Source organism: Bos taurus, chromosome 21 (genome assembly GCF_002263795.3).
Source record: "Bos taurus isolate L1 Dominette 01449 registration number 42190680 breed Hereford chromosome 21, ARS-UCD2.0, whole genome shotgun sequence".
In the NCBI taxonomy this organism is placed as follows: Eukaryota; Metazoa; Chordata; class Mammalia; order Artiodactyla; family Bovidae; genus Bos; species Bos taurus.
Genome location: NC_037348.1, coordinates 21511411 through 21532706, shown reverse-complemented (window position 1 = coordinate 21532706; position 21296 = coordinate 21511411). Strand labels below are relative to the sequence as shown.

Here is a 21296-nt window from a genome sequence, read left to right as displayed (position 1 = left end):
CTGGGGGAGGGCAGAATATGAGCATATGAGGACCAGTTTCCTATCCTAAAAATCCCCTGGCAATCGCTGGTAATAATTTTCCCTGAGACCGCGTGGACATACCTCCTAAAGACCTTGCAAATTCCCTTCCTAAGCCCTAGCACGCTCGTCAACCTGTGTACTAAGCAATTGCCGCCTGCCTATTCCAGGCTCCTGTGGGTCCGTGCCCCGTTTAGTCCCTCCCAGGAGGGTGATCAGGCACCCTCTTCCACCCTGCTGGGTGGGTTCCTCATCACCTGAGCACTCAGTTCCCCTGCTGCCATCCACTACCTGCTGACGTGAGACGTCCGGGCGTTGAGATGCAGAATCCTTCCAGAAGGGCGAGGCTCCTTCCCCCTTCAAGAAGATTCAAGCCGCAAGGCCTCGGAGTAGTCCCAAATGGGACTTGTCTCCTCAAAGTGAGGAGTTTCCCGTCCAATGCACCAAATGTAGCCACGCGTTCCGGGAAACAAACTCACTCAGAAGGACAATGCGGATAGTGGAGTGCCGTTTATTACACCTGCGGGCCCAAGGTAGAGTCTCCTCTTAGCCAAGGACCCCAACCAGTTTTTGTGAAAACTTTATGAACCCTAAGTGTACTTGCTCAAACCCACCTCCCCAAATTCCTTGAAGCTAGTCTGGACAAGGTAAAAGAGAGATACAATAAAAGTTAACCCATGATTCATGTGTCACAAGACTAGATAGACAGTGGATGTTTATCAATAGGCCTATGGTCATATCCCAATAAACATAATGGAATTTATGATTTTGTTCTGTTACAGAGATAATTAGCATATTCTTTTAGGCAATGGAGAGTCCAAGTACAAGTCCTGAGGCTCTTTTATCAGGGGGTCTGGTTTTCCATTGGTATGCCATTTCTATAGACACTGGGCACCAAGTTCAGAGTCCATTGGGAGGGTGACCATGCATGTACCCTAATGTTCACAGCCTGGCCTAAGATGGAGTCCAGCTCTGTCTGTTTCCTCCTTCATCAGTACTGACCATCTGGTGATGTCCATGTGTAGAGTCATCTCTTGTGTTGTTGGAAGAGGGTGTTTGCTATAACCAGTGAGTAGCACTGGAGAAGATGGCCATCTGCAAATGGAAGCCTCAGAAGGAGCCAACACCTTGATCTTGGACTTCTAAGCTTCAGAAGTGTAAGAAAATAAATTCTTGTTGTTGAACCACCCGGTCTCTGGTATTTGTTACAGTAACACTAGCAGATGAATATACCGTGTCATTAAAAAGAGGGAGAAAGCAATCAATACAATAAGTTCTTGGCGTTTCAGATGCTCACACTGGAGGTTACTGCTGGTAATGAGAAAGGCTTGGGGTTAGGAAGTAATTTGTAACTTTTTTTTTTCCTAGCTGAAATTTGAGCTTCAGCCTGTGGGGCAAGCAGAGGATCCAGCAGAGCCAAGATGAGGCATCTTTACTACAAGCTGCCACTGGCATCCACCTACACAGGCACTGGAGAGTATTCACAGAGCCCTAAAGGCGGATCTCTTCCTGATGAATGGTCCTGAGTAGAAAGTCTGCCCCTGGGGCAGGGAAGAGAAAGGGAGGAACAAAGAGAAGGGTGGTTCTTTTGAAAAAGTCTTCAAAAGAGCAGACAGTGCAAGGTCCAACCTGGTGATCACTCAGGCCCACCTCATCCTCCAGGCACAGTTCTGATTTTCCGGTGGGCCCCCGTTGTTGTTGTTGTTCAGTCACTAAGTCATGTCCGACTCTTTGTGACCCCATGGACTGCAGCATGTCAGGCTTCCCTGTCCTTCACCATCTCCCAGACTTTGCTGAGATTCATATCCATCGAGTCAGTGATGCCATCCAACCATCTCATCTTCTGTCGTGCCCTTCTGCCCTTCTCCTCCTGCCTTCAATCTTTCCCAGCATCAGGGTCTTTTCCAGGGAGTTGATTCTTTCCATCAGGTAGCCAAAGTACTGCAGCTTCAGCTTCAGCATCAGTTCTTCCAATGAATATTCAGGGTTGAATGGGCCCCAGACCCTTTTAGAAATTGAGCAAAAGTAAGAGAAAGATGCCTGGGCATAAATGGGGCAGGGGTTGTGTCTTCCCTTTCCAATATTCAGGTACCCTAATTGAATTTCCTTTCTAGTTAAAAACATAGAAAGGCAATTAACGGCACTGTTTCAATTGAGATCCTGTCAGCAAACAAAGTGCCCATCGAGTAAGAGATAAAACCTGACTGAAGGGTAAAAGGGCAGTCAGATGGAAACTGGGAAGAAGCCAGGAACCAGAACAAACATTTCCACGAAACAGGAGGCAAAGGCTCCATGGAGGTCTATCCTGATTCTCCAGAGAGCAAGGTGGAATGGAGGACCTGCAGAAGTATCTTTTTTGCATAACGTGCCCTAGGAGAGGGGCTTCCCAGGTGGAGCTAATGGTAAAGAATCCCTCTGCCAATGTAGAAGTCACAGGAGACATGGCTTCCATCCCTGGGTTGGGAATATTTCCTGGAGGAGGAACTGGCAACCCACTCCAGTATTCTTGCATGGGAAATTCCATGAACAGAGGAGCCTGGTGGGCCACAGTCCACGGGGTTGCAAAGAGTCAGGCACGTCTGAGCAACTGAGCATGCACACCGTAGCGGGGGCATCCTGGGCTGACCTTGTGGCCCAGAAATGTTTCCTCTTGAGCAGAAGCACATCAGAGAGCAGGAAGCTAGGTGGAACCAAGTGTTGGACACAGGTGAAACGAGCCTGTGCGATGAGAAAGTGAAGTTACGAACATACAGGTAAGTGGCCAAGCTCAGGGATTCTTCTATGCATGGGGACATGTGAGGCTTGCTGAGTTCACTGGACTCCCTCCTATACACCCTGAATGCCAGACAATGAACAAAGCAGTGGAGATTAAAATCTTTTTGCCTTACTGGCAAACTGGAAAGTATAAGAATGTTCATCACAGAGCTACTCATATTTGTGAAAAATTGTCCTCAACTAGGGGCTGCTGAAATAGATGATGGTGCATTGTTTGAATGACTTTCAGGCAGCCATCTAAAATGATGGTGTAGAAAATGGTCTAAAGAGCTTTCTCACTCCTACTTTGAGCTGTGGGGTCATTTTTCCTTTGAACTTTTTTTTTGGGGGGGGGGGTGGGGCCAAGCAGCAGCTCATGGGATCTTAGTTCCTTGTCCAAGAATCGAACCTGTGCCCTCCGCAATGGAAGGGCAGCATATTAAACACTGGACCACCAAGAAAGTCCTTCCATTGAAAGTTTCAAAGCAGATTTAGCCTTCAGGGTGGGATGCAAATAGCCACACCCTTTCCTTCCTTGACGCTCATTGCAGTGTGAAATGATGTCTCCCAAGTGTTTGCTCCACGTAGGTTCAGATCACACTGGGACCACCTACAGGGCAAGACCCTTTAGCCTCTCTTATGCTCAGTTCTGGGCTTCCTTGAATCCACCTGCAATGCAGGAGACTTGGGTTCAGTCCCTGGGTTGGGAAGATTCCCCTGGAGAAGGAAATGGCAACCCACTCCAGTATTCTTGTCTGGAAAAATCGCATTCTGGACAGAGGAGCCAGGCGGGCTACAGTCCACGGGTCGCAAGAGTCGGACATGATTTAGCGAGTAAACCACCAGCAGCAGCCTCTGTTCTGCTCTGTAAAGCAGAGGGAGTAAGAGCAGACCGCCTTTCACTTTATGTCCTAAGGGAGAGGAGACACATAGCGGTGACAGCCAGAGTGCTTATTACAGGAGACCAGGTCTCCATCCCGCGCTTGCTGAGCTTGGTGGCTCAGATCCCGACTTAGCTACCTTCCTCCTGGGTGGCCTTGGACAAAGAACTTCTGCCCTCTGTAAAATGAGGATAACAAAACATGAGGATGGGGGTTAAGTGCATTAATGTAGCTAAAGTGCTTATATTGAGAATTAATATTAATATATCTAAACGATTCTGTCCAGTAGAGTAACCATCAGCTACCTGCATCCATGGAGCACTTGAAAATGTGGCTCCTTCAGACTGAGGTGTGCCCTAAGTATAAATGCACTTTGGATTTTGAAGACTTAATAAGAAAAGAGAATGCAAAATATCTCACAGATAATTAATATTTTACATCTTTTAGGATAAATAGAATATATTTTAGAGTTACTTTCACTTTTAAAAAAACTTTTAATAATACCGAGCAGTTACTAATTTTCCCCTGGATATCTCCCATATACTCATTAGGTGTACATGTTTGTTACTTGGAGAAGGGAATGGCTACCCACTCCGGTATTCTTGCCTAGAGAATCCCATGGACAGAGGAGCCTGGTGGGCTACAATCCATGGGGTCACAAAGAGTTGAACACGATTGAGCAACTAACACTTTCACTTTTCTTCTTCGTACATGCTTGTATTAACATACATGTCTGTTTGTATTTCTTCCTATCTAAAATTTTTTTGGTCATGCCAAACAGCATGTGGGATCCTAGTTCCCTGAACAGGAATTGAACCTGTGACCCTTGCATTGGAAGCTCGGAGTTTAACCAATGCAATGGACCACCAGCAAAGTCCCCAGATACCTTTTTTTTTTTTTTTTGAGGGGGTTAGGGTTAGGGCTCTTACTTCCCTGATTAGGGATCGAATTTGAATCCCCTGAAGTGGAATGTAGCGTCCCAACCACTGGACCACCAGGGAAGTCCCCTGTCTGTATTTCTTAAACAATAAATAAAATAACATGCAGCTACTAGACTATTTTAAATCACCTAATTGGCTGGCACTGCAGGTTTATTAGCTGGCTTAGAACACAGCCAACCTGGCATGTAGCGGGAATAGTTGAAGCTACTATCAGACAGTAAAGAATCCGCCTGCAATGTGGGAGACCTGGGTTCAATCCCTGGGTTGGAAAGATCCCTTGGAGGAGGGCATGGCAACCCACTCCAGTATTCTTGCCTGGAGAATCCCCATGGACAGAGGAGCCTGATGGGCTATGGTCCATGGGGTTGCAAAGAGTCGGACATAACTAGTGACTAAGCACGTTAGTGTTTAGCGCTTGGCACTTGGTAAGCACTTATCAAGTGGAAGTTTTTGTTCTGAAGACTTCTCAGGGGCCCTCTCTTGCCTCTGCTTTGGAGATCTATGCCTGGGAGGCACTGTCTGTTTCCCTGCGGGATTGGTCATAATCATCCAGGGGGAGAGCTTCCCCATTTTTCCTTTAATCTTCCCCACCCCCAAGACCTCTCCAGGGATGTCTACACACACAGGCGCACACACACACACACACACACACACACACACACACACACACACAGGTGCAGACTTTCTTGATGTGCAGTCCTCCAGCACCTCCTGTCACTCCTGTGGTTCCGGTCCCCAGTCACTTTGTCCCACACTGAGTTCACCTGGCCTGGGCTTGGGGATTCCTCATTCTCTGCTTTATGCCCAGGCCCTGCGCTTCTGAGGCTTGATCCCCGATGCTCAGACACATGGAATGTTGCCAGCAGGGCCTGTTTGCAAGCTGCCAAAAGGATGCCCAGAGAGGCCTTTACTCTGACAAATTCACTCCTGGGGCCCCCAGGTCTATCCTCAGCCTGGCAGCTGGTGGAGAGAAGATGGCATCTCAATTGTGGACTTGGACGACTCAATTCTTCAGGGGCCCAAAGTACACACCAGATGCCACGTTTCCACGGCCTTTAGCAGCGTGAGAACTGTTATTCTTTCAGTGAGTATCTGGATCAGTCACTTCGGCTGAGGAAGGGGAGGTGCCAGGGACATGGTTAAACATTGGAGGAACTGAACAGCTTTACTGGGGTCTTAACAGGAACTTGGGGGAAAGGGACCCCCCATCAGAGAGAAGAAGACAGGGGAGAAGATCAGAAAAATGAAAAGGGGCCAGAACAAAATAGCAGGAGCCTCTGCCTGGGAGGTGTGTGTCCAGTGAGAAATCCCCAGTGGCAGGGACAAAGGACCTTTTTTAAAACAAGTGTGGTAAAATATACATGGTTTCCCTGATGGCTCATCAGGTAGACACAGGAGATGTGGGTTCAATCCCTGGATCAGGAAGATTCCCCTGGAGGAGGAAATGGCAACCCACATAATACACATAACATAAAATTTATGTTTTTAACCATTTCTAGGTGTACATCCTCCTTGTTCAGAGCCATCACCCCATTCCATCTTCAGAATTCTTTTCATCTTCCCCACACAAAATTCTGTACCAATTAAACTATAACTTTCCATTCCTCCAGCCTCTGGCAACCACCATTCTATTTTCTGTCTGTGTGACCATTCTCAGTACCTCATATGAGTGGAAACATACTGTACTATGTTTGGCTCATTTCACTTAGCACACTGTCCTCGAGGTTAATCCATGGTGCAGCATGCGTCAGAATATTCTTCCTTTTTAAGGCTGATAACATTCCATTGTGTTGTTGTTGTTGTTCAGTGACTAAGTTGTGTGCGACTCCTTGCGACCCCACAAACTGAAGCACGCCACGCTTCCCGGCCCTTCACCAGTATAACCACATTTTGTTCATCCATTCACCCATCGGTAAACACTTGGGCTGCTTCCATCTTTTGGCTGTTACGATTAATGCTGCTATGAACATGGGTATACAAACATCTCTTTGAAACCCTGCTTCCAATTCTTTCAGGTGTCCACCTAGAAGTGGAATCGCTGCATCATATGGTAATTCTACTTTTAATTTTTGAGGACTGGTATACTATTGTCTTGGAGAAGGCGATGGCACCCCACTCCAGTACTCTTGCCTGGAAAATCCCATGGACGGAGGAGCCTGGTAGGCTGCAGTCCACGGGGTCGCTAAGAGTCGGACACGACTGAGTGACTTCACTTTCACTTTTCACTTTCATGCATTGGAGAAGGAAATGGCAACCCACTCCAGTGTTCTTGCCTGGAGAATTCCAGGGATGGGGGAGCCTGGACTGCCGTCTATGGGGTCGCACAGAGTCGGATACGACTAAAGCAACTTATCAGGGTAGCAGGTAGCATACTATTGTCTACAGTGGCTGTGTTAGGGGAAGCACACTGACTGAAACTGCCCCCCCTGGCCAGACACCCTGTAACCATTTGCATGCGTTGTTTTATGACAGGAGGTCCTGGTAAGGAACATAGAACTAATAAGCCACCAGCAACCGGAAGAGTTCAGGAAAGGTCAAAAGGAGACACTATGTGTCTGACTACCTCCCTGAATCCTTCTCACTGGCATCCATCTTGGCTGAGTGATGCATGTGCCACCAGGAAGGACTCTGATTCAGAATGATTGGCTAAAGACAACCTGGAAACTAATGCCATCAACATAAAACCCAAGATTGCGAGCCACATGGCAAAGCAGTCCTCCTGGGCTTCCTTACCCCACTGCTTTCTGCCCGGGCGCCCCTTCCCAATAAAATCTCTTGCTTTGTCAGCGCATGTGTCTCTTCAGACAATTCATTTCCGAGTGTTAGACAAGAGCCCACTTTCGGGCCCTGGAAGGGGTCCCCCCTCCTGCAACAGCTGTATCATTTTACATTCTCACCAACAGTGTGTTAAAGTTCCGATTTCTGAAAAGACAACCTACTAAATGGGAGAAAATATTTGCAAATGATATAACAAATAATAGTTAATATTAAATGTACATAAAGAGCTCATACACCTCAACATAAAAAACTCCCAAACAACCCCATTGAAATATGGGTGGAAGATCTGAATAGACATTTTTCCAAAGAAGACTTACAGATGGCCAACAAGCACATGAAAAGATGCCCAACACTGTTAATCATCAGAGAAATGCAAATTAAAGCCACAATAAGAGATCACCAAACATCTGTTAGAATGGTTATCATCAAAAAGACACAAGTAAATGGTGAGGATGTGGAGAAAAGGGAATCCTCATACACCAGTGGTGGGCATATAAATTAGTGTAGTCACTGTAGAAAACCACACTGAGGTTTCTCAGAAAACTAAAAATAGAACTGCCAAACGACCCAGCAATCCCACTCCTAGGTATACCTCCCCCCAAAATTAAAACACTAATCTGAAAAAGTACACACACCACAATGTTCACAGCAGCATTATTTATAATTGCCGAGATATAGAAGCAACCCAAGCGTCCATCAACAGATGAATGGATAAAGAAGATGTAGGATAAAACAACAACAACAACATAATGAATATTACTCAGCCATAAAAAGGAAAGAATTTGCCAGTTGCGACAACATGGTTGGATCTATAGGGTATTATGCTCGGTGAAATAAGTCAGACGATATCACTTATATGTGTAATCTAAAAAATAAACTAGCGAATATAACAAAAAGAGACTCATAGATATAGAGAATAATCTAGTAGGTTAACTATGGGAAGAGGAGACAGGGGAGGGAAAAGATAGGGGCAGAGAATTAAGAGGCACAAACTTCTACATATAAAATAAATAAACTGCAAGAATATATTGTAGGAAACAGGGAATACAGCCAATATTTTGAAATAACTATAAATGGAATTGGAGAAGGCAATGGCACCCCACTCCAGTGGAATTGGAGAAGGCAATGGCACCCCACTCCAGTACTCTTGGCTGGAAAATCCCATGGGCGGACGAGCCTGATGGGCTACAGTCCATGGGGTCGCTGGGAGGCGGGCAGGACTGAGCGACTTCACTTTCACTTTTCACTTTCGTGCATTGGAGAAGGAAATGGCAACCCACTCCAGTGTTCTTGCCTGGAGGATCCCAGGGACGGGGGAGCCTGGTGGGCTGCCATCTGTGGGGTCTCACAGAGTCGGACACGACTGAAGCGACTTAGCAGCAGTAGCAGCAGCATAAATGGAATACCACCTTTAAAAATTGTGAATCATGGCCTTCCCTGGTGGCTGAGTGGTAAAGAATCCTCCTGCCAATGCAGAAGACACAAGTTCAACCTGGGAAGGTCCCACATGACACAGAGAATCTAAGCCAGTGTGCCATGACTATAGAGCCTGTGCACACCAAGCCCGGGAGCTGCAACTACGGAGCCCATGTGCCACAACTGCTGAAGCCTACATGCTCTAGAGCCCGTGCTCTGCAATAAGAGGAGCTACTGCAATGAGGAGTTTGCCAGCACAACTAGTGAGTAGCACCCACTCGCTGAAACTAGAGAAAACCCCTCACAGCAAGGAAGACCCGGCACTGCCAAAAATAAATAAATAAATAAAATTTATTAAAAAAAATTGTGAATCACTATGTTGGACACCTGAAGCTTATATAATATTTTACATCAAGTCATACCTCAGTAAAACACAAAAGAGTTGTGGGAATTCCCTGGTGGTCCAGTGGTTAGGACTCAGCGCTTTCACTGCTGTGGCCCACATTCAATCCCTGATTGAACTAAGATCCCTCAAGCACACGGTGCACCAAAGAGGGGGAAAATGTTCCAGTTACTCCGCATCCTCACCCACGTTTGTCATTCTCTTGTTCTTCTTCCCTGACTCTGAGTCCGGGACGGGTGGACAGCAGAGGAGACAGAGGATGGAGAAGGGAGAGGAAGGGGCTTGGGAGGCAGTGGTGCTAGACTCCGGCCATCGGGGCCTGGAACACAAGGCGTCTTGACGCTTGAGCCCGGGGAACGGTGAGGAAGATGCCAGGGGTCCCACTTCCTGTGACAGGAGTGAGAGGAGATTCTGTTTAGATCTCAAGGGCCAGGGCCATCCCAGCTGGCACACAGCTCACGGCCTGGGCACTTGGTCCCTGCCTGAATTTACCTCGTGGGCAGACCATCTCCAGGCCAAGGGAGGAAGGCCTGGAGGGCTGGGATCAGCGCAAGGGGCCGTAAGGGGCTGCACGCCTGGGTGACTCTGCCTGTGGGCGGGCCCCCCGCCCCTCCCTGAGTAGACACTGCCACCTTCTGGCCTTTGTTGATCAACTGCCCCACCCCATCCCAGGAGGAGCTTTGTCTTAATCAAGAAAGGGAACTGAAATGAGGTTTCCTTTACGTAAGTGAACCTGTGTGTGTGTGTGTGTGTGTTTAGTCACTGACTATGACCCCCACGGACTGTAGCCCACCAGGCTCCTCTGTCCATGGGATTCTCCAGACAAGAACACTGGAGGGGATTGGCATGCCCTCCTCCAGGGGATCTTCCTACCCAGGGACCAAACCTGTCTCCTGTCATGGCAGGCGGGTTCTCACCACTGAGCCACCTGGGAAGCCTGAGGTTTCCTCTACCTGTTTACAATCCTGTCTTCCTGGGGCCCACCCAGGTTGCCTGCCTCAGAGCCTTTTCAACCTGTTGGTCTAGCCCACTAAGAGCTTAACGCGAGGGCTGCTGCTATACTGCTCCAGAGATAGGCTTTGTCTGCCTTGATTTTCTGTTGACTGGGGGCAGGGTCTCACTGTGGACTGCCGTCACTGCTGGGGTAAAGGGTCCAGTCACAAGCGCTGTTTCCAGGGTCTCTCCATTGTTTCTTTGTTTGCTGGTTGGTCGGTTGGTGTTTTGGTTTTGGTTTTGGTTTTTTGGAGGGGGCGGAAATCCTCAACTATTGTTCCCTCTTAGGCAGGCCCGCTGGGATTCCATGACTAGTTAACCAGTTTCTCAAGTTTCTGAAGGTGTTTCTCTTTTTTTTTTTAAAACAGTTTAACTTCCCCCCTCCCCCCGCACCCCCCCCCCTTTTCTCTCATTACTTGAAGTGTGGACAAACACTTTCCTCCAGGCCCCATAAGAACCACTGTAACTTGGCCCCAGGCCCTTTGGGGGACTTCCCTGGTGGTCCAGTGGCTAAGTCACTGAGCTTCCAATGCAGGGTGCCAGGGGTTAGAGCCTTGGTCATGGAAATAGTAATAGCTCCCACATGTTGCAACTAAAGATCTTAAATGCCACAACTAAGACCTGGCACAGCCAAATAAATACACACTAAAAAAAATTTTTTTTTAGGAAGCCCTTTGTTTGGCTGTCTCAAACTCAGTGTTAAAACCCAAATCCTCTCCAGCAGTAGACCCCACTGGAAGACCACTCTTCAATCTTCACCAAGACCAGTTCCTGGGTCTTCCCATTCCCAAGTCCCAAATCGCTAGACTACCATGTTGACTGGTTTCTTGTCTTAGACTCCAGGATGTCCAATAATGTTGTCCTGGCCTTGTCCAGGGAGGCCCTGAGTCCCTGGGGATTCGGTGGGGGGAAGGAGGAACCTGGCGGAGGGGCCAAGGCTTCCCCGGTATACACCGCATCCACCGATGGTCCACCCCCCATTGCCCACCTCCTTCCCTGACTTGAAGATTCTCTTCCCACTCCACATTTCCTCCCTCCTCACCGCAGGGCAGATCCATTCATTAGCCACCTGCAACAATGCAATTCCTTCTTCCTCTTCCCCTAGGCGGCATGTTTCAGAGGTTCCTATGGAGATTGGCCTTCTGGAGGTTGAGAGGTCATGGCCAGACCACACGTCCCAGCCAGATCGCAGCCAGTTGTTCAGAGGGCGTCCTTCCCTTCTACCCAAAGGTGGTGGCTGTCAGATATTCTGGAAACAAGGATGCTCACTCCTAGAGTCCTCAGGGATTGCTAAGGGGAGCTTGGGGCTTCCCAGGCAGTGCTACTGGTAAAGAATCTGCCTGCCAAAGCAGGAGATATAAGAGATGTGGGTTCTGTCTCTGAGTTGGAAAGATCCCATGGAAGAGGGCATGCTAACCCACTCCAGTATTCTTACCTGGAAAATTCCATGGACAGAAGAGCCTGGAGGGCTACTACAGTCCATAGGGTTGCACAGAGTCAGATGTAACTGAAGCGACTTTGCATGCATACATACAAGGGCACTCTGAGGTTGTCTCTATTCCGCAGGCTCGACCCAGGGTTTCAGAAGCTGTCCAGACTGTGACGTCCGGCAGGGCAGACACACATCAGCCCTTTTGCTCCCCAAGGGCCCCGTGGGGTGACCGTGAGTGACAGTAACAGGGAAAGAGACATGGTAGGAGATGGGAGGAACCACCCCTCTGTTCCTGGGGAGTGTTCCTGGGGGCTGCGCCTCTGACCATCAGACCTAAAAGGACCAGGTCCTGCTGACACACCCCCAACCCCACTGGCCATCCTCTTTCTGGAATTTTCTGCAAACCATTTTTTTTTAAATGGTCTTTCAGCCACGTCTGACTGTTTGTGACCCCATGGACTGTAGCCCACCAGGCTCTTCTGGCCATGGGATTCTCCAGGCAAGAATACTGGAGTGGGGTTGTCATACCCTCCTCCAGGGGATCTTCCCAACCAAGGGAAAGGTCTCAGGTCTCCTGCAGTACAGGTGGATTCTTTACTGTCTGAGCCACCAGGAAACACCACTATGAAGCTCTTTGAAAAAAAAAATATATATTTCATACCTAAGTACGTGGGACTGGAATTGGGTTTATAAAGTTTCCTTAGTTTATTTATTTTATTTTTTGGCTGTGCCTTGGGGCATGAGGGGTCATAGTTTCTGGACCAGGGATTGAACCCTTGCCCCATGCATTGAAGTCTTAACCACTGGACCACCAGGAAAGTCCCTATAATGTTGATTTTATATTTAGTCTCACATAAAAGTTTTCAATAGCCTCCCGCAGATCCTGGAACAACGAAGTCCTTACCAAGTCTGGAACATCCCATGGACGGAGGAGCCTGGTGGGCTGCAGTCCATGGGGTCGCTAAGAGTCGGACACAAGTGAGCGACTTCACTTTCGCTTTTCACTTTCATGCATTGGAGAAGGAAATGGCAACCCACTCCAGTACTCTTGCCTGGAAAATCCCATGGACGGAGGAGCCCAGTGGGCTGCAGTCCATGGGGTCGCTAAGAGTTGGACACAAGTGAGCGACTTCACTTTCGCTTTTCACTTTCATGCATTGGAGAAGGAAATGGCAACCCACTCCAGTGTTCTTGCCTGGAGAATCCCAGGGACGGGGGAGCCTGGTGGGCTGCCGTCTATGGGGTCGCACAGAGTCGGACACGACTGAAGCAACTTAGCAGCAGCAGCAGCAGCAGCAGCAGTACCAAGTCTTGAAGGCCCACGAGGAACCAGCCCCTGCCCCGTCCCCTGAACTCACCACCCAGCCCTCTCCCCTGGCTCACCACACTCATCTTCTCGAGGTCCCACCATTCCAGGCCTGATCCAGCCCCAGGGACTTTGCACTGACTGTTCTTCTGCTCAGAATATTCTTCACACCGGTGGCCTCATGGCCGGCTCCTTGTTGTTTGGTTTGTAGCTTAGACGTCAGCCTCCCCTGACTACTCCAGTCTAGAGTAGCCTCCCCTTCCATAAGCTCTATCTCCTCATCCTATTTCACTTTCTTCTCCATACATAACTCTCTCTGAAGCTTACACTTCAGGATCCCTCACTCACATAGGCCCCTTCCAAGGGTCTCCCTAATTTTGTATTATTTTCTCAGAAAGGATCCCTTCCTCGGCCAATCCAACTGTGTAAGCTCCAGGCCCCTCAGAATCTAGACTCATCTGTACCCAGAGCAAAGGACCAGGCTGTATTTGGAACATCCTGTGCCTGCCATTGGCAGGAAGACAGACTCAGCATTCCTCCTGCCAGGCTATTTCAACACTCGTGGCCTCCCTGATCTCTTTGGGTCTGGATGCCAAGAGGAAACCTTGCCCAGGAATCTGGGTAACTGCCCTGCTCACTGTACCCAGGATTCAAGGTTGAGGTGGGGGGCAGAGTGGGAGTGGTGGTGGGGGAGAGAATGAGGGATGTCCAAACTCCAAAGGCAGCTCTCTGTGCATCTCCCTTCTGGACACCCCTGCCCTGACTCCCCGAAACAGACATAAACATTCTCGATCAGCAGCCATACCACTCTCTATTTAGCGAGGAGACTGAAAAATCTACACTTCTGTAGAATCTTTAATCTCTTTCTTTTCTAAGATATTTTGGCAAAGCTAATCCTAAAGTCTATCACTGACTCCTCTCACCAGCTTGAGCATATATTCAGTGCGCAGGTTTTAACCCTCCTGCTGCCTTGCGACCTGGCTAAGTGATCACACAACTTTTCCATTGGGCCTTCTGCATAACCACCACCGAGTAATCGGAGAGGAAACCTAATTACCTCCTAATGAAGTTCAGGTCTAAATGATTGAAGAAGGACTTTCCTGGTGGTCTGGAGGCTAAGACTCTGTGCTCCCAATGCAGGGGGTCCGGGTTCAATCCCTGGTCAGGGAACTAGATCCCACATGCCACAACTAAAGATCCTGCATGCCCCACCTAAGATCTGGTGCAGCCAGATAAATAAAAATAAATAGTCATAAAATTTTTTAAATGACTGAAGAGGTAACTCTGGTTCAAAGGAAAAGAGCTAATGCTTCCAATAAATTTCTATATCTACGCTGAATTCAGGGAGGCAGGTTCCAAAGACATATTTTCTATTTAATTAAGTGAGGGGAGACTTGGGGAGACCACAACACCCTGTGGTACATCCCATGACACAGTGGAAAACTCACTAACCTGCCGTTGAAAGTCCTGCTCTGTTCTGGGCAAAATGATTACCTTCTTCACGGAGTTACTATGCACGTTGTCCCAGTCAGCTCAGGCTGCTGTAACAGATCACCCCAGACAGGTGGCTGAAACAGGTAACTTGTACTTCTCACATTTCTGGAGGCTGGGGCTCCAAGAACAAGATGCCGGCTGATTCCATGTCTGATGAGAACCCATTTCCAAGCTGCAGACACCTGGCTTCCCCTTGTAACCTTCCCTGGTGGAAAGAAATCCGGAGACACCCTCAAGCCATTACTGGGAGCCACGGTGAGCTGTCCTTAGGATCCAGGCAGACTGCCACCTCCTGGTGGCCAAAGCAGTAAGAAAGTTGATGGTGAATGAACTTATTGAGCTTAAGGACTGCAGACACACAACATTCACAAAGACTCCCGTCTGTGATGTTGGGCAGTGACTCCTGCGAGGACTGTGCCTGACCCCACCCCATACACGTGTTACTTCTGACTTCAGCTCATCTCTTTTTAACTTCCACTGACCAACTGGTTGTCACACACTCCGCCAGTCTCCTGCATGTTCCCAACTGTTCACCCCCTCACTCTCTGCCTCCCACTTGTCAGAGGAAATAGATGCCATCAGGCAGCCACGTCCTCCCCAGGAAAGAAGGGGGAGACTCTCCCATCTGCCGTCGGGGTCTCAGAGCCCTCAGGGTCTGGGGTCTCAGCCACCTCTCGCCTTTACCCTTCTCTCTCACTGGCATATTCAGCCTCACCTCTGCCAGCTCCTTTTCCTGAGCATTTAAATTCGCCAAAGGTTGGGAACTCTCTGGAGGTCCATTAGTTAGGACTCTGAACTCTCACGGCTGAGGGGCCAGGGTTCAGTCCACGTTGCTGTTGTTCAGTGGCTAAGTCGTGTCTAACTGTCTTAAAACCCAAATTCCCAAAGCCCTCCTTCCGCCTCGGCTCTCCCTTCTGATTCCTTTTCCCTGAAAGAGAGGTCTACACTGGCTGACCCACTTTGCTAACTCCTAGCCTTTCCTCAAGCCATCGCTGGGAAAGCACCTGCTTTCCCTGTGGCAGCCGCCGTGCCACCCAGCAGAGAAACAGGAGTGCCCACTGCCAAGGTCAGAGATGGCCTCTGGTTTGTCTTTTTGGTTGAGCTACGTCTTTGTTGCAGCACACAGGCTTTTCTCTAGTTTCAGTGCGTGGGCTCAGCAGTTGTGGCACTGGAGCCTAGTTGGCATGCAGCATTTGGCATCTTAGCTCTATGACCAGGGATTGAACCTGTGTCCCCTGGATTGGAAGGCAGATTCTTAACCACTGGACCCCCAGGGAAGCCCCACAGATGGTCTCTGGATGGCTAAACCCAGGGAACACCTCTCAGTGCTCCATTTCTTGTCTGTTCTGTAGTTTTCCCACTTCCGTCCATCCTTTGGGAATCTCACACTTTCTGTGACAGCCCTTCTGGGTCTCCTCTTCCTCCAGGGCCCTCGGGTGTTGGTGCCCCGCAGGGTTTCATCCACCCTCCCGCCTCCTCTCATCTCCTCCATCCTCACAGCACACTGTCTTCCTGAGCAATCTTTTCAGACCTAAGGCTTCCACCACTATCTCTAGGCTGAGAACATTTAGGAGGAAGTAACATGTTGAAGGTGCTTCCCAGGTGGTGTAGCGGTCAAGAATCCATCTGCCGATGCAGGAGACGTGGGTTCTATCCCTGGGTCAGGAAACTCCCTTGGAGGAGGAAATGACAACCTTCTTCAGTATTCTTGCCTGGGATATCCCATGGACAGAGGAGCCTGGTGGGCTACAGTCCATGGGGTCACAAAGACTTGGACATGATTAGAGACCAAACACACTCACAACATGCTGAAGAATGCAAAATAAGCATATATGGGAGGTCTAGTGGTTAAGATTCCATGCTTCCAATGCAGGGGGCACAAGTTTGATCCCTGGTTGGGGAACTAAGATCCCACATGCTACATGGCTCAGTCAAAAATGGAAAAAAAAAAGCACATATGAACTGAGACTACCGTGTGAAGGAAGACAGTTGAGGGAGAAAGGAAAAACACTGGGTCCTTCCCTTATGACTATGGGCAGATGAGCACGCCACCCTACGTCCTGGATTTCTCACAGAACTGGAATAAAAATAGTACACACTTCATAGGGTTGTTATGAGGCTTAAGCGGGATAATTCTAGAATAAGCACCCAGTGTCTGTACTTGTCAACATCATGACTCTGTTATTTGCAAGGGTAGAGAAGCAATAGGGAGAAGAGAGGTTAAGCTGAGACATGGTAGCTTGGATCCAGGTTTTGAAATATATGAAAGCGGTAGACTGATGGGGTCTCTTTGCCAAGGGCATTCCTAACCCAACAACACAGACACCATGGGGCTCAGAGCCAAGCTGGAAGCTCCTTCCCAGGCCTGCTGCTCTCCTTCTGGCCATCTGGTTGACCTTGTGAGCCCCTGACGTGGGTTCAGCAAGTGGTTGGCTACAATGCCCTACGTGCATGTCCCAGGCATTCCCAAGACAGTCTGTTCTGAAGCAGGGGGAGGTGCCGGTGGCTGGGAATGATAAACTGTTTAGAGTCAGGGAAGGAAAGGTCACCTTTGGGCTGTGACCTGGGGGAAGGGACACTTGTCCCAGAGGAACAAGCACTAGTCCTTAAGAAGTACATTGAACCTGCCCTTGGCACTTGTCCAGTCGCCAGGTCTTAAACACAAATGCTACTTGTTGGTGACACAGGCTTCAAATGAAGGCTCGTAGGCTAATTTGTGATAAGTGTGCTAAGTCGCTTCAGTTGTGTCTGACTCTTTGCAATCCTATGGACCATAGCCCACCAGTTTCCTCTGTCCATGGGATTCTCCAGGCAAGAATACTGGAGTAGGTTGCCATGCCCTCCTCCAGGGAATCTTCCCCACCCAGGGTTTGAACCCGAGTCTCTTATATTGCCTGCATTGGTAGGTGGGTTCTTTAACACTAGCTCCACCATCAGCCTGCAATGCAGGAGATCTGGATTCAACCCCTGGGTTGGGAAGATCCCCTGGAGGAGAATAAGGCAACCCACTAACAGTATTCTTGCCTAGAGAATCCCCATGGACGAGCCTGGGTCAGCAGGGTTGCAAAAAGTCAGATACAACTGAGTAACTAAGCACCACACACAGGCCACCAATTCCGTGATGGCTGCAGCCAACTTACACAAGCTCAAGAGTTCCAACTGTTAAATTTTCAGGAATTTTGTAAGCCAATTATTAAGCATAGGCACTATCAAAAATTAAGTTATGTAAACTCACAATGAAATAAACCATACTGAATGACTCTAAACTCATTGATTCCTATTTTATGGTATTTTACTAGTATTTCTCCTCTTCAGGATATTTACATGTATTGTATCTATCTGATGGAAAACTCTAACGTGGAAATACTATACAACTCTGTGTTCAGTGATGTTATGTTAGTAGTTCAAAATTGGCCATGGTGGAAGTATCTATAGTACAGAAATGCTACAAATCAACTTACAAACACACCCTCCATAGAGTTGGTTGTTAACATTTACTGGGGACTTTCCTGGTGGTCTAGTTGTTAAGAATCTGCCTTGCAATACAGGGGACACAGGTTTGATCCCTGGTGGGGGAACTAAGATCCCACATGCCTTGGAGCAACTAAGCCTGTGATCCGTTGCAACTACTGAGCTCATGCGCACCAGAGCCCACACATCACAGCTAGAGAGTCCGTGCACCGCAACGCAGAGCCTATGTGCTGCAACTAAGACCCGATGCAGCCAAATCAATTAATTAAAAAAACAAAACATTTACCAGCACTCCCCTGGGTAAACTGATGTCTAGAAAAAAAATTTTTTTTTGGCCCTGTGACTTGTGGGATCTCAGTTCTCAGACCAAGGATTGAGCCAGGGCCGTGGCAGTGAAAGCCCATTATCCCAACCACCAGGCCACCAGGGAACTCCTACTGAAATTTTGCCTTTAGCCGCTTCTTATGGGCTCAGCTGGTAAAGAATCTGCCTGCTAAGCGGGAGACCTGGGTTTGATCCCTGGATTGGGAAGATCCCCTGGAGAAGGGAACAGCTATCCACTCCAGTATTCTGGCCTGGAGAATTCCATGGATTGTATTGTCCATGGGGTCCCAAAGAGTCAGACGTGACTGAACGACTTTTACTTCTTATGAGTTTCAGCAGTCTCCATCAGCCCCACAGAAACTGGACCTTCTAGGTTTGGTAGTGTAGCAGTGTTAGTTGCTCAGTCGTGTCTGACTCTTTGCGACCCCATGGATTGTAGCTTGCCATGCTACTTTGTCCATGGGACTCTCCAGGCAAGAATCCTGGAGTGGGTTGCCATTTCCTCCTCCAGGGGATCTTCCCGACCTAGGGACCGAACCTGGGTCTCCTCCATTGCAGGCAGATCATTTACTGTCTGAGCCACTAGGTAATCTCACTGGACTATATCCCACAGAATGTGAATGTTACTGTGTTCAGTCGCTAAGTCATATCCAACTCTTTGGAACTGCAAAGAGTTGCAAATGGACTGCAGTATGCCAGGCTTCCCTGTCTTTCACTGTCTCCTGAAGTTTGCTCAAACTCATGTCCATTGAGTTGGTGATGCCATCCAACCATCTCATCTTCTGTCACCCCCTTCTCCTCCTACCCTCAATCTGTCCCACATCAAGGTCTTTTCCAGTGACTCGGCGTTTCATATCAGGTGGCCACAGTATTGGAGCTTCAGCTTCAGCATCAGTCCTTCCAGTGAAAATAATGGTGGCCATTACTGATCACTTAACACTTGTCTCACCCTCCTTTGGGTTGCCCTTACAACATCACCATGAGCTTGGTATTAAATTTTACTCTACCATTTTACAATGATAAAGTGAGCCACAGAGAAATTAAGTAATTCTCTCTCAAGGTAACCAGAAAAAAAAAAAAGTAACCAGAAAAAATAAGGTGGAATCCTCTCCTAAGCACTACAGATAAAGAATAATCTGATAAGGAAATGTGATTAAGTGGCACAACTGCCACACCTTTAAGGCGCCAGCCCTGACTTTAATTTTCCCTACCAAAGGGCATTCATCTTGATGTTGTTTTATTGTTCTTAGTCACATTAAATAAAACAGAATATGTCCTATCCCAGAACTTTAGACTTTAATGAATAAGTAAGACTGTTCTGGAGTTAACTGATCCACTCTTTCAGTTGGCGTGTTATCATTCAGTCTCTCAGTCGTGTCCAGCTCTCTTCGACCCCATGGACTTGCAGCACACCAGGCTTCCCTGTCCTTCAGCATCTCCTAGAGTTTGCTCAAACTCACATCCATTGAGTTGGTAATGCCACCCAACCATCTCGTCCTCTGTCATCCCCTTCTCCTCCTGCCTTCAATCTTTCCCAGCATCAGAGTCTTTTCCAATGAGTTGGCTCTTTGCATCAGGTAGACAAAGTATTGGAGCTTCAGCTTCAGCATCAGCCCTTCCAATAAATATTCAGGGTTGATTTCCTTTAGAATTGACTGGTTTGATCTCCTTTCAGTTGATGTAGTACTTCTAAACAATCAATTATTAATTAGGAACTGAGATCCAGCTATGAAACCAACTCAGTTCAAGACCTGCACACCTCTCATGAAAGCTAAAGACCAGAGTCTTTAAAGTTCCCACAACTTGTAAAAGGTTACAGAGCTTGTAAGAGATGAAGACAAGATATTAACTAGGCCTGCCTGGATTCCAGAGTCCCTGCTCCAATAAGAGGCATATGATGACTGGGTTAAAAAGCAAAATTCAACTAAGTAAATTTAAAGGTTTAATTGTCCTTATTTAATGATTCATGAATTGAGCAGCAGTCCATCTGGCAAAGGAGCTCTGAGGAACTATTCAAAAGGGAAGACTTTATAGGCAGAAGGCAGTACAAGGAAGTTATTCTAGCTGAGAGTGGATTGTTTCAGGCAAGGTCACCTTCCTTTAAGGGGAGGCTGGTACTATCAGGCAGGTAACCCTTACTAGTGCTGACCAGGTAATTCCAGATTGGCTGATTAAAGATCACATTCCTGGGAGAGGCTGAAAATGCCAAGAGGTTAGGGCTTTTTGTTTTTTTATTTTATTGAAGTATAGTTGATTTGCAGTGTTGTGTTAGGCGCTTCCCTGGTAGCCCAGCTGGTAAAGAATCTGCCTGCAAAGCAGGAGACCCTGGTTTAATTCCTGGGTTGGGAAGATCCCCTGGAGAAGGGATAGGCTACCCACTCCAGTATTCTTGGGCTTCCCTGGTGGCTCAGTTGGTAAAGAATCAGCCTGCAATGGCTACCCACTCCAGTATTCTGGTGTGGAGAATTCCATGGGCTGTAGTTTTGGAGAAGGAAATGGCAACCTACTCCAATATTCTAGCCTGGATAATCACATGGACAGAGGAGCCTGGTGGGTACAGTCCATGGGGTCACAGAGTCGGACACGACTGAGTGACTAATTTTCATTTTCAGTGTCGTGTTATAGGTTAGTTATTAAGTCTTGACTTGCTGATATGGGGTTTAGCACAAGGGAATTCATTTGGAGTCTGTTGTCTCTTTTTCAACACTATTGGGCATTTACTTTAAAAAGCCTTGTAGAGGCATATTTGTGCTAGGTTGCTTCAGTCATGTCTGACTTTTTGCAACCCTATGACCATAGCCCACCAGACTCCTCTGTCCATGGGTTTCTCCTGGCAAGATACTGGAGTGGATTGCCATGCCCTCCTCTGGGGGATCTTCCCAGAAGAATATTTAATGGTAAAGAAAAAAGCCTGTTAAGTAGTAAATTAAGGGACTTACCTGGTGGTCCAGTGGCTGAGATCCTGAACTCCCAAACAAGGGGTCCCAGTTTCATCCCTGGTCAGGGAACTAGATCCCAAATGCTGCAACCTGCATGCCACAACTAAGACCCAGTGCAGCCAAATAAATAAAATACATTTTCAAAA

The 21296-nt window shown here is 48.0% G+C and overlaps 1 protein-coding gene across 1 annotated transcript in view; it reads right to left on the bottom strand.

Moving 5' to 3' along the window:
* Positions 1 to 13384, bottom strand: part of SEMA4B (semaphorin 4B) — a 98400-nt gene extending 85016 nt beyond the window's left edge. The window contains exons 1-2 of the mRNA XM_024982321.2: positions 13000 to 13384; positions 9211 to 9578 (exon numbers count right to left, since the gene is read on the bottom strand). The gene's annotated coding sequence lies outside the window, so the exon portion shown is untranslated. The remainder of the gene's footprint in view (positions 1 to 9210; positions 9579 to 12999) is intronic.
* Between the last annotated feature and the right edge of the window lie 7912 nt (positions 13385 to 21296).